A 13,145-nucleotide genomic window follows, 5' to 3' on the forward strand; every position below is an offset into this window, starting at 1 on the left:
CTTTGTCACACAGGGTTTAAATTTGGTTTTGCAGTAGGTATGCCACAGTCAGCAGTGATGTGACAAGGGTTCTGTTCCTCATGGCTTCACATATGCCTCCGTGCAGCAGAACCAGCGACATCCTCTTTAAATAGCAAAATGTAATAAACAAGTTAAAGGAGTTACGTTTGCTTTAGCTGTTATCGTGGAAGCAGTCCTAAAGATCTCAGAATAACTCTCCTCAGAAAAGCCAACACAAGAAATAGAATTTCAAAACAGGAAAATAAGACCCTTTTGGAACCATATTCATGTCAGCCCTCAACAGCATGCATTTGAAATGCATATGTTCAAATTCCACATACACGCACAGAAGCCTGTTTTTCTTCTCCAACTTGATAAAATCTGAGGACGTTCATTGTTAATCCAGATAAATTTTATCTCAAGCTGTGAACAACACAAACTCTACAGTTACTTCACTTTATGGTGTGATTGGTGCATAAACATTTCCTCAAATTCTACACCTGGGGAGGAATAACTGCACACATCAGTACCAGTTAGGGGCTGATTTGCTGGAAAGATGCTCTGTGGAGAAGGACCTGGGTGTCCTGGTGGACAGTGAGTCGATCATGAGCCAGCAGTGTGCCCTTGTGGCCAAGAAGACCAATGGTATCCTGAGGTGTATTAAATAGAATGTGGCCAGGGAGGTGATCCTCCCCCTCTACCCTGCCCTGGTGAGGCCACATCTGGAGTACCGCATCCAGTTCTGGGCTCCCCAGTTCAATAAAGAGGACAAAGAACTTCTGGAGAGAATCCAGCAGAGGGCCACAAGGATGATTGAGGCCCCGGATCATCTCCGCTGTGAGGAAAGGCTGAGAGACCTGCGGCTGTTTAGCCTGAAGTGGAGAAGGCTGAGAGGGGATCTTGCCACTGCTTATAAATATCTAATGGGCAAATGTCTAGTGGATGGGGCGAGGCTCTTTTCAGTGATGCCCAGTGACAGGACAAGGGGCAACAAGCACAAAGCAGAACACAGAAAGTTTCATCACAACATGAGAAAGTGCTTCTTGACTCTGAGGGCAACAGAGCACTGTAACAGGCTACACAGAGTGGTTGTGCAGTCTCCTCCTCTGGAGATATTAGAAACCCATCTGGACACTTTCCTTGTAGCAAACAAAACAGATTAAGACAAACAAAGGATGCTGGGATTGAGGCTAGTTCCACCAAAAGGTGTTGCACTCCTGGGGTATTTTCCCAAAGTAGAACATTTGAATATTGCTTCATCCTTCCCTCTTAGCTTCCATCCCCAGCTCAGCTACAACATGTGTGCTCCTTGGTTTGCAGTCAGGGAGAACCACACTTTTTGTCTGAGGTGTGTATAATTCTATTCCTTCCTTCATATGAAGCATATAAATAGTTTTTCACCTATCCCGTTAACTAATGCTTAGAACCAAACCACTTTTTCCCACTGTGATTGCTAAAATAGCTATTAGGCAAAGCATGAAGATGAACTCTGTTTTAAACTAACATGGTGTAAAGAGACTGGGGCTATATACCTGTGTTTGGCATACAGTCCAATGTATTGTACCCTGTATTTCTGCATGGGATGTTGGGAATGCTTCTGGTAGCTGGTGAGGAACAGCACAAGTTGCAACAAATGAGAAAAAATTACTCTTGGCACAGCTCATAATGATTAATTGACAAAAAAAAATTATTAACAAAAAGAAAAATTAATTACCATTAACAAAAAAAAAAAAAAAAAAAGCATCCCAAACCTTTCAAAATAGTTTTCAATCAAGCAGTATTACTGAACTGAATACATCCCTTGGAGGAACTGATTACTAAGTAACCAAAATCCCAGAAGCCTGGGATGGTTCTTATCAATCTGAGTTCTTGCTATTCTCTGCTATTAACTGACCATAAATTCTAAGTACTTCAGTGAGTAAAATTCTGTCTGGCAAGAGCGAAATCAAAGTAGTTTTTTAATTCCGATTTTATTGGTATTCTATCAGTCTCTTAAGCACCATTTAATAATTATTTCAACACAGATATATAGTAACCACTCTTAACACTGCCTTTGTGATGCACTGAAGCTACAGTAACACAACAGAAACGTATATTTCACTCTCCAAATCATTGTAACCCCTGTAATTTTTGTCAGGAACATAAAAATTGGGGATGCCAAATGCAGAAGGATTTGAAAGCAAGTAAGGAAAACAGCTTGATCTGAAGTATGTTGAGGTCAATAAAAATCTTACAGTACATTGTAATCTGTCTTGGACAAAGCCCTAAATAAAAATTCAAATCCTTCCAGGAACTGGTATAAAATAAAGACAACAATGAGTGAGAAAGCTTATGAAGCAATCAGTCATCAGCAGATGAAGTTAAAATGACTTACTATTATGAATCACTCTTTTTTTTTTTTTTTTTTCCATGAAACTTACACTTTTTCCATCGCATTTAATACACTCTATTCCAATTAATCAGGCAGAATAGGAATACATAGTGTGCTTCAGATCTTGGAATACCTTTAGTTCCACTGTCCATCGTAGGGTTAGTCATAAACTCTTAAAAGCATACCTGGGAGAAAGGTGTGTGCTTGTCGGGGCCCTTCCCTCTCCGATGCATGCCTACAGCCAACCAGTGCTCCAGCAGCAGCTCTACTGCATAGGCTCAACCCTGGAAGCCATCCAGCATATTCTTTCTGAATTTCTCCCGTAAATGAACACAAAGGAACAGTGATTGTCGAATTTAAGAAGAGTTTGAGGCATCCAGATAGTGGATGACTACCAGCTATTTCAGTTTCTGAACCTGCCACAGAAAAGAATTAATGCTGTTTATAAATCCGTGAGGGAAACACCATAGCGTACCTCCAGTTTTAAAATTCTTACCTTCTCTACAATCATAATTATGTATTAATATGATTTTTTTTTTTTTAGTCTTGATCACTTCTGATAGTAAATAATATTGTTATACCCTTTGGATAAATAGTATATTTATCACAGTCGTTACGTTAAGAGAAAAAAAAAGGAGGCTTTGTATTTAAATAAATTGTTTCAATTATTTTGTAATGTTATTAGAGTGATCAGAGACAAAGGAGGACTATAGAAGGACAGGAAATTATTTTAGAGAGAGCAATAAAACAGTTACAGAAAAAGTAGAACTTGAAATAAATTTTCTACTCTTGTGAAGTCCGAAGTTGATAAAGACTAGAGGCAAATTAAGACTTCTTCATCATTTTCAACAATTAAATTGCATCCAAAAGAATTGGTTTCTCTGCCAAGAATGACCAAATTAATATCAGATCAAGCCAAATATTATTGCTCATTTTAACACTTGGGAAAAACAGTGACAGGAGAAACAATGCTATCAGCAATTAACTTTGAGTAGATCCTAGAGAAATGAACTTGGAATTAATATTTTCTCATTCTATTAACAGTCATTCATAAATTTCTTTTTACCATAATGTTTTATTGTAGTACAGACTTGGTACCAAGGCAGAGTGAACCACCACAGGAGTGGGTTTGCTCTCAAGTCCTGGATAAATTCTTTCATCACAACTTCCTTGTTTTCAAAACAATGTTTGTATAGCTCTGTAATGATGCTTTCTATAGCTCCACTAGTAGCATTTTGTTCGGGATCTTGTTAGGAGTACTGAATCGTGTTCAGCCTGTGTGAGGCTCCTGTGAAGAACAGTACTTCTCATGCTTGAAACATTGCCATTCAAATACCTTTGGGGCAAATTTGGAAATTCATGTCCTTAACCTTGAATTGTTCCCAAGTAGCAACATTGAACAGCACTGACCTATACTTTTCCTGCTGTAACCAGCCATCTCCCATCTCTGACTGGAGCTGATCCCATACAGCCTAGGCCACAATTTGTCCCATGGTGGCCAGATTTCCATACTCTTAGATGTCTTTTAAGCAGCATTTTCTCATGATATGACATAATAGATATCAAGTTTAAAGCAATTGCCTGGGAGAATTACATCAAAAGTAATGAGTGCTATTAACATGATTTTGGATGTCATATTTCTGCTATGTAAGAGGTTCAGTGACTTAATGGGTAACACTTTAACAGCTGCCTTGAAAGTCCAACACAGCACAGGTGAATCAAGAAGTATAGTTACTTATCCTGCCAGACAAAGAACTCGCTCTGTCAAACTCCATGAAAACACTTCTGTGGCACTCCTCTTTAGAGTTACATTTCAATGACCCTTTGAAGTAGGAGAAGCCCACAGGATATCATAATTCTCAGCTTAATCAGGAAAAAAAAAGTCAGATCTTTCATCTCTCAAGTCACATTTTCCAAGTACTTCACTTCTTGGTAGATTTTAAGAATATAGGAAAAAAAATACTTTTATATAATTATAATCATCATTATTACTATTATTTTTTGCACATAGGTGTCAGAATAAACTGTTTTTCAGAACCCCTGTGTAAGTACAAAAAAGTTTTCTATACCAAGACTAAGAGATAATAAGGAGTTGAGAATCTTGGTTTTATCACTGTCGTGTATTTCAATTTAACTGCAAACGGAAAAACAGTAGAAAAAGACAAAAAGAAGTAAAACAATGCCTGGAGCAAGATAGCTGCTGAATAAATATTTCAAAGGGAACAAGAGATCAAATGTCAATTGACAAATACCTCCACGGTATTTTTCTATATACAATCACCTATATTAGAAGTTGTGATTTATAAGAAAAAAATGTTGTCTGAAAATGTTAGGATTTTGAAGGCAATGGAATTAGCAAAATTTAGCACAATTTCCATTATCAGAGTTTTTAAAAAACTAGCAGACATTAAAAAAAAAAAAAAGAAGAAGAAAAAACTATGATTCAACTTTAGAACCAGTTGAGTGCCAACATACGTTGTATGTACCAGTTACTTTCATTATAGGTGTCAATATTTATTTGTTCAATGGAAAACTAAAGAACCATTAATTACTCTAAAATCCCAATTAGTAATTCTGAATCATAATACTGTATGTCTTTGCTTGGGTGTACTATGAATACACCAATGCACAGCACTCTCCATAGTAATTATTCTCTAACATTTAATAACCAGGGATTCGGTACGAATGATGTTGGTCCATAACATCAAAAGCAGATGTTGGTGGTATGGCAGTAGAGGCTGAACCTTCCCACCAATATTCCATTACATTTTGTGTGTACATTGCCGTGTGACAGATGGCAACAGAGGGCCAGTCTGACAGAACGGCACCTGACACAGAAGTGCATATGAAGCAAAGGTGCGTCACTGCATTCCTCCACATGGAAAAAATAGCACCCAATGACATCCATCAACACTTCCTGAATGTTTATGGAGACCAAACAGAGGATGTGAGCACAGTGAGGTGGTGGGTGGTGCGTTTCAACAGCGGTGACAATGATGTGAAAGACAAGCCACGTTCCAGGTGGCCATGAGTGTGGTATGCAGGATCTTGTTCATGGCTGGTGACAATGCATAGCTAATGGTGGTGACTATGTTGAAAAATACTGTTTTGAAAGTGAGAATCTGCTCTATCAAATAGCATTGTGCTCTTTGCATCTGCTGTGTCTTCCATGGAAATAAATATGATACATTACTTTCAGGGTGACCTACCTATTTTTATATGTGAATATAGACATATATGCGAGTCTACACACGTATTTTAGGATGAAGATATTAAAGCCACAGAATAAACAGAACAGGACATATTCTGGCTGAGGAACAAACTTCTTTGACTTCAACACGTTAGGTATAATAGGATCCATCCATCAGCTGTGATACAAAAGTCACACGGCTCAGTTTTGAATACAAATACACGTGTAAATATGCCTGGATTTGAAAGCAATACAATACAGAATGACTTCACTGAATCTTATTTTTATGTCCTAATGATGTGTATATGACCCACCAGGCTGTTTTGGCAGCCAGAAATCAAAGTAAGTGTCCCACCATCAGCAGGCATGAATGTTGGACTCCATGAGGACAGATAGAGGAATCTTGAAACAGGACAGCTTTAAATTTTTTCTTCAAGGCCAAATTCTTGTACACTCTCAATGGGGTGCTTTTACCCTAGTGGGCATCTGATCTTCACCACAAATGCTCTCTCACTCCTCTCTCCCAGCTCCTGTTGCACAGCAGTTTTTCCTTTCCTTGAATCTGCTCTCCCAGAAATGCACCCATACTCATGGCTTAGCTCTGGCAGCGGTGGATCCCTTCTGGAGCAGACTCTGAGCTGACATGGAGCAACTGCGGGGCTCTGCTCACAGCACCCACCCTGCAGCCTTGCACTACCAAAACCTTGCCACATCAACCCCACACACCCAACCACAAAGAAACACCAGAATTCCTATATCTCCTGTCTGAACAAAATGACAACGATTGTTCTCCTCTACTCGCTCTTGTGAGGCCCCATCTGGAGTACTGCGTCCAGGCCTGGGCCCCCAGTACAGCCTTCCAGTACAGGTAGGATGTGGAGCTATTGGAGCGGGTCCAGAGGAGGGCCACTAAGATGTTTAGAGGGCTGGAGCACCTCTCCTATGAAGAAAGGTTGAGGGAACTGGGCTTGTTTAGCTTGGAAAGAGAAGGGTCCAGGAAGATCTCATTGTGGCATTACAATACTTGAATGGAGCATGTAAACAGAAGGGGGTGTGACTGTTTACGTGGGTTGACAGTGATAGGACAAGGAGGAATGGTCTTAAACTGAGACAGGGGAGGTTTGTTAGATATTAGGAGGAAGTCTTTCACCCAGATGGTGGTGACACACTGGAGCAGGTTGCCCAAGGAGGCTGTGGATGCCCCATCCCTGGAGGCATTCAAGGCCAGGCTGCATGTGGCTCTGGGCAGCCTGGTCTGGTGGTTGGCGACCCTGCCCATGGCAAGGAATTTGAAACTAGATGATCTCTGAGGTCCTTTCCAACCCAGGCCATTCAATGACTCTATGAAATCTTTATTTTCAGCATATATTTGGATATGTTATATAAAAGGTCTTGTGCTGAAAGTGCTATAGCACGTTATTTCAGCATGAGGAGGAGACAAGAACAATGCACAGTATAAATTTTCCTTATATTACTATGTTCACACGAGGAATAATGAACCATACTGCAGATCTTGCTGCTCTCCCTCTGAAGGCAGGGAAAGATCATTACTTCTACACTCTTGATAACATGCCCTGGATTCAACTCAAATTCAGCCTCTGCTTCTCAGCCCTGCTGTGCAGTAGGCACCCACAAGTAACTTTCTTCAAGCTGCTTGAGACAAACAGCTTTTTAAATGGAAACTGCTCTAAAGAAATAAATATGCTGCATATAGATTCAAAATTATATACAGATATGTATATGAAGAACAAAAAACCTATTCACATCGGTCCTTTAGAGTCACTGTCTTCATTTGTTGGTTTTGCATTAACTGTCCTTAAATAGAAAGTTGCCTTTCTGTTCTAGTATGATGAAGCTTTTAATGATTAAGTACCCTTTTGATAAAGCAGTGATATAATTTTAATTACTTCTCCACTAATGGCCTCACCGTTAATTCTTACGAGGTAAGGTACAGAATGGTTTCTTGTCTGGTCCTTGTTTCATATCCTACCTGCTGATGCTAAAAGCTTCTTTTGATTGAATTAGGGGGGAAAAAAAAAATCAAGCAGGCAAATTTGTAATACAGCTAACAACATACACAATCTGACATCCTCCATAGCACATTGTTTACATACACAAGTGAGATAAGAGTTACCGCTAAGATGAAAAAGTGTCTTTCATCTTAAGGCCTCATTTCCAATCTCATGAAACTTACTAAAAATATGTTCCTTTTGAGATATATATTTGCAATTTCAACACTAGCAATGCCAGCTGAAGTGGGAACTTTGAAGGAAACATTAAGCTCAATTAGTTCAATCATTAAAGTTATGCAAATGTGAAAACTTATTCTTTCTTTTTCAACATGGCTACATTTTAATAGAAATCATAATACTCTGTAAGTGAGGATGTTATATAAATGTAAAAAACTTTATGGCGTCATCAAGGGATGCCATCCTGATCTAGTGCCAGATGTGGAGACTAGCAACCCTTCCCGCGACAGGAGGCTGGAACTAGATAACCTTTAATGTTCCTTCCAATCCAAGCCATTTTATGATTTTACATTTCTATGATCAAAGGGTGAAATGCAGCCCCAGCTGTGGTCAACAGCAGAGTTCCTCTGTATTTTAACAGGAGCATGTTTTCACTTAAGCTCTTCACACAGCAACTGAGAACTGACTCAGTTTTAAAAGGGAAACTGTTGGGATTACATGTCTGTAAGAAAGGCAAACTTATACTACGTGCTAATAGCGAAGGAAGGTCTGAAGCAAAATGCAGTAAATGAAAAGAGTGCTAGTAAGTCAGACTTGTACTGCACATCATATGAAGTCTTTGTTACCTATATTATGACAGTACTTGGCATCATGTTGAAAAACAGTGACAAAAAAATCACATTCTTTGTCAGAAGACCATACCCTGCAGCAATGTCCTCCAAAATGGAAGGTTTTTCTCTTAGGCTGGTGTCTCTTGCTCTTCAGCAGCTATCTATGCCTATCCATTTAAAACACAGGAAGAATAAATTGTATACACTGTGAGGATCCCCGCTTCCTGCTGCCTTGCTCAGGATGGGCTAGAAGATACTTCCCATAAAGCCAGCAGACCTGCTGCTTCACACCTAACCAGAGTATTCTTGCAGTTGTGGCAGAAAGTTTCTTTCCCCTACAAGGTTCCATTCCAATAGTTACTGAATCAGTGCTTAATTATATGTTATTTTCTTCAATAAAAGCCATTAAGTTAAGGAAAATTGCTATTTAATGAAATAAATTTCTCTCGTGCTGTCATAGACATTATTAGAGTAAGATTTTTGGTTTGGCAGTCATCTCTGAAAGCAAACTGCAAGAGGTACTTGCCTTTGCAACTGGATCTACTTTTCCAAAGACCACCAAAAATAAGGAAAACACACAACAAATCGAAACTATTGAAGAAATTCTAAACAGAAAAAAAAAATGGAGTAACATATTTCTAAAATCAATGTTCAAAAGTGTCCTCCATGGCAGTGCAGTAATTCTAAGTCAAATGTTTCTTACTGTGTACTGAGTTCAAGAGTTCAAGTTTCTTATTGACTGCAATTTAGGTGAATCAAGTAAAAGCCAGAGTTACTCCATAAGCAACATGTTGATATCCATACACATTCTGAATTACTTGTTCACAAGTGGCCATGCTCATATTTAAAAAAACAAACAAACAAACAAAACAACAACAACAAACCAAGGGAGTTTGCTTGGATTTAAATCTATTGTAACATCTTTTCCTTTCAGAGAATCTTGACCAATCAGGAAGACACTTAGATAGTAAAATATTAAACACCAAACAAAAATGAAACAAATTCAAACTGAGAGCAGAAGGAAATACAATCTCCTCTTTCTTCCAAAGCTATGAAGGTCAGTTTTGATATTCAACTACAGCACTGCACACTGGGACACAGAGAGTTTGCATTTATATTGTAATTTATTTTTCTCTCATGTTCAGAATCACCAACAAAGAAAATTACTCTAATTGCAATGTTCTACACCAGCTTACTGGATTGTTAGGGCAGTGCATCACACAACTTACTAGATCAAAGAGATTGATGCCTACACCATATCTTTTTTCAACATAGATAAATCAAGCTAAGCTCTCTTAGAACACCTAAATATTTATGACCAAAAAATTGTAAGTTTCCAACCTTCCAGGCACCAGTTACACGACTCCTGATTCAGAACTATGAAATAATCATATGAAAAAGCAGTCATATTGTAGAATTGCATTAAAAACCAAGAGTAGCAAAATCAATTTTAATTAGTTCCCAAAGAGTGAATATGTAGAGACCCAAAAATCTTTCTCCAATATATTAATTTAGCTTATTTATTTGATTAGTTTTATGGAATTCATCAAAGGGATGCCGAGTGACTGAAAAGGTGCACATGAAAGCACTGAAATAACTTAGCTGCATACAAAGAAGATGTTTCTACATTCTTAGAAATATTCTATCATTTTTTTCTAATATATTCCGTTACAGAGCTAAGTACAAATATCTGGAGAGCAGAACAACTCTCTACGGTTGTACATTCAGAACAAACTATTTAAACATGTTATTTATGACCAAATTAAAATTGTCCATAGGAAAATAAAAAAGGCTGCTCTGTGTATGATTTCTAATTTGTACTTTTAAACTTTTAATTAGAGTCTCCTTATAGATGGATGGTTAGTATTTCACAGATACATGGTATCATAACAGAAATCAGCTGAGGTCTCAGTGAGGTTTGAATCCTAGTGTCATTTTTCTAAAGCTAAATTGCATTGCATGGCTTTCCAAATCTAGCTAGTTTAAGAAATTTTAGGCTATGCATTTTTATTTTGTTTCCTCTGAAGTTTAAATTTCTGACTTCTAGTAAAACTGATATTCTGTTGCTATTCATCAGCATTGACAGGATAATGGATTAGGACCGGCATAGGCTATGTCTGACTGAGAGAGGCAATAAGGGATGGGTTATTTCTTTCACTAATTTTGTATTTCTTGTACCCTGTAAACTAGTTGCTTTAGCCTTAGATATTTCCTAGTTTGCTAGGATATTTCCTAGTTAGCTAGTTTCCTAATATAGGAATTATGAATAGTGCTTTGTTCATGCAACTTCCTCTTTATACATCTTTATACATTGAAAACTCCTGCCAGTAGTGAAAGACTCCATCGCTGAGTGAAACGTTGCTGGAAAGCAGTGTAAATACTTCCCAATAGTCATACCTTACAGTTGGGCCTGGGGCTCGTATCATCCATTCATACTACAAGTCCAGCTCAGGGCAGGTGAGCCTTTGCAATTAACATTTTGCTTTCTGTACTGCTGGGGTTGTAAACTCAGTTTTACAATAGCATTATACGATGCATAGTATGTTTTAAGGAGAAATGGAAGCAAGTGTCTGGAACTAGTGCCTTTTTGCATGGATAATATATTTGAAAATACATATATTCTAACATTCTCTCACCATCTGGTACATAAAAGGGTGTTTCTTCTCTATAAAAATGTTGGTGTTGCAATACCTAGTCAACCAAATCTCAGCATTCAATGGGCAGTGTGTTAAATCAATATTCCTGCTGTGTTTGCATGAAGTACTAACCCTAAAAACAACACTGTCGATAAATACGTAATGCTAATAAAAGACTGCAGCAAGCTGAAGATGAGAATGACTAGTATGGTAATAATAATTTGTAAATATTACTTCAATACCCTATGAATGAAGTTTATGTGTGCAGATTTCTTAACAGAACAAGTAAATATTTAGGTCAATCAGAATTCAAGGGGATCATCTTCATCAAAGATATCAGGCGTGCTCTTGATATGCACTCAGAACCCATACACTGCAGGCTCAACTACAGTTGCAGCAGACCAAGATCCTATAGGCTAGCAGAGGATGGTTTTAGTTACCTACAGAGAACCAGCACGGAGGAGAAGGAAATCTAGTTACAGAAGAATACTATGAAAGATGGGAACTGTTGTTACTGAGATGGGATGTTCCTGAACTGACCTTCCAGTTTCTATAGTAGTCTGTGAGCTGGTAGCACCAAGTGGCAGGGTGCAGAAAACTCCATCTTAGTGAATATTATTTAAGGAGCTGTGGTGAGTTTTCACATGAGGAAACGCATATAGACACACAGAGTATTTCTGGAGTCCTACTTGTACAATACTTCCAGGGCTGGACAGAATCAGTTTGCTTGATTCCCCTGTAATTGGTCCCAGGCTTAGAATTACATTGAAGGTCATGTACTTAATTTACCTAATTGCCTTGCTGTATGAGGTCTCTATTTAAATGGTAAGCATAACATGCCAAGAGGCACGACAAACTGTGGTTCAATACCAATGCATAAATGTAAAAGTATTGATGTACATTCTGCCACCAGGCACTGTATGGTTTATACATCCATTACACAGCCACAAGCACATAGATCTGCTTCATCCTGAACAGCTGTATCCAAGTCATCTATATTTTAGCCAGCACCATCTCATTTAAACAGAGCCTAGCATCTACCAGACAAGTTGATCTAACGCTGAAAGCCATTGTGTGGCAGACTCAGACTCTTCAGAAGGCATTTACTTTTTTTTCCCCTTTGTCTAGATCACTCAGTGGGTTCAGCCCAACCAAGAATACTTGGTAGGGTTTGTTTTATAACTATGCCATAATGGTATAAATGTAAAAATTCCTGTTGCTATTTGTTCTGTAAGCTTTGACCTGATAGTTGCGTTGCCTGCAATTGCAGGTCTCTGAGATCCTCCTCTCTCTCAGAATTAACTTTTTTTTCACCTTCTTTGTGCCACTTGTGTTACAGGTCTTAAACAGGTTTTTAGGAATTGACTCTGCAGTCTCAGACAAGAAACTAACAAACTAGGTAACCTGAAAAAAAACCCTATTTGTCCTGATGAGAGGGAAAGTTTCACTTACTTTGAATTAAGATCCAGTGCTTCGTCCATAGCGAGGCGTTCTGCTGGCAGTGGCTGCCCTGTGGTTGTCCCAGCTCTGCCACTTCCAAGCTTTTATCCTGAGGTTCTTACTCTCCAGGCAACTGCGTTCACACAGCTGGGCTGACACAGGAGCAAGCCTGTGGCTTGTTGCCCATTACAAAACTTAACCCACTGGCAGAAAGACTGCAGCTTTTTGTTAACAGCTCAGCTCCCTGCTATCCTACAAGTTACTTACGTGAAAATCCCTCATATCTCCAAGGCCCAGCTACATGACAGAAAGGGCAAGACTCCTCACCGCTCCTTTTCAGTTTTGTTAGTACAGGTCACAAAGCCCTGAAGTGAAACTGTACTACACACACAGCTTCTCACAGTCAGTTGTCTTATTTGGCCAGACCTTCATACTTTTCTATAACATAAATAACTATCAAATGGTTTCTTCCTGAAAGAGTATTAAAAGCTTCTATAAGACAGAGTCTGCTCTCCAACCACCAGCAGTAGTATGACTAAGGACAGCATTACTGCAGTCAGTGAAATATGTTAATGTATTTGATAAGATCCTTCCTTAAAACTCGCTTATTTCCCAGTTTTATAGAGAACTAAAACTCCTGAAGCAGGATTTTCTTTTTCTCTTTATACTTGTTATGCTTTTTTTTTCAGGATTATAATAAGTCATATC

This window comes from Gallus gallus, chromosome 6 (assembly GCF_016699485.2).
Source record: "Gallus gallus isolate bGalGal1 chromosome 6, bGalGal1.mat.broiler.GRCg7b, whole genome shotgun sequence".
Lineage (NCBI taxonomy): Eukaryota > Metazoa > Chordata > Aves > Galliformes > Phasianidae > Gallus > Gallus gallus.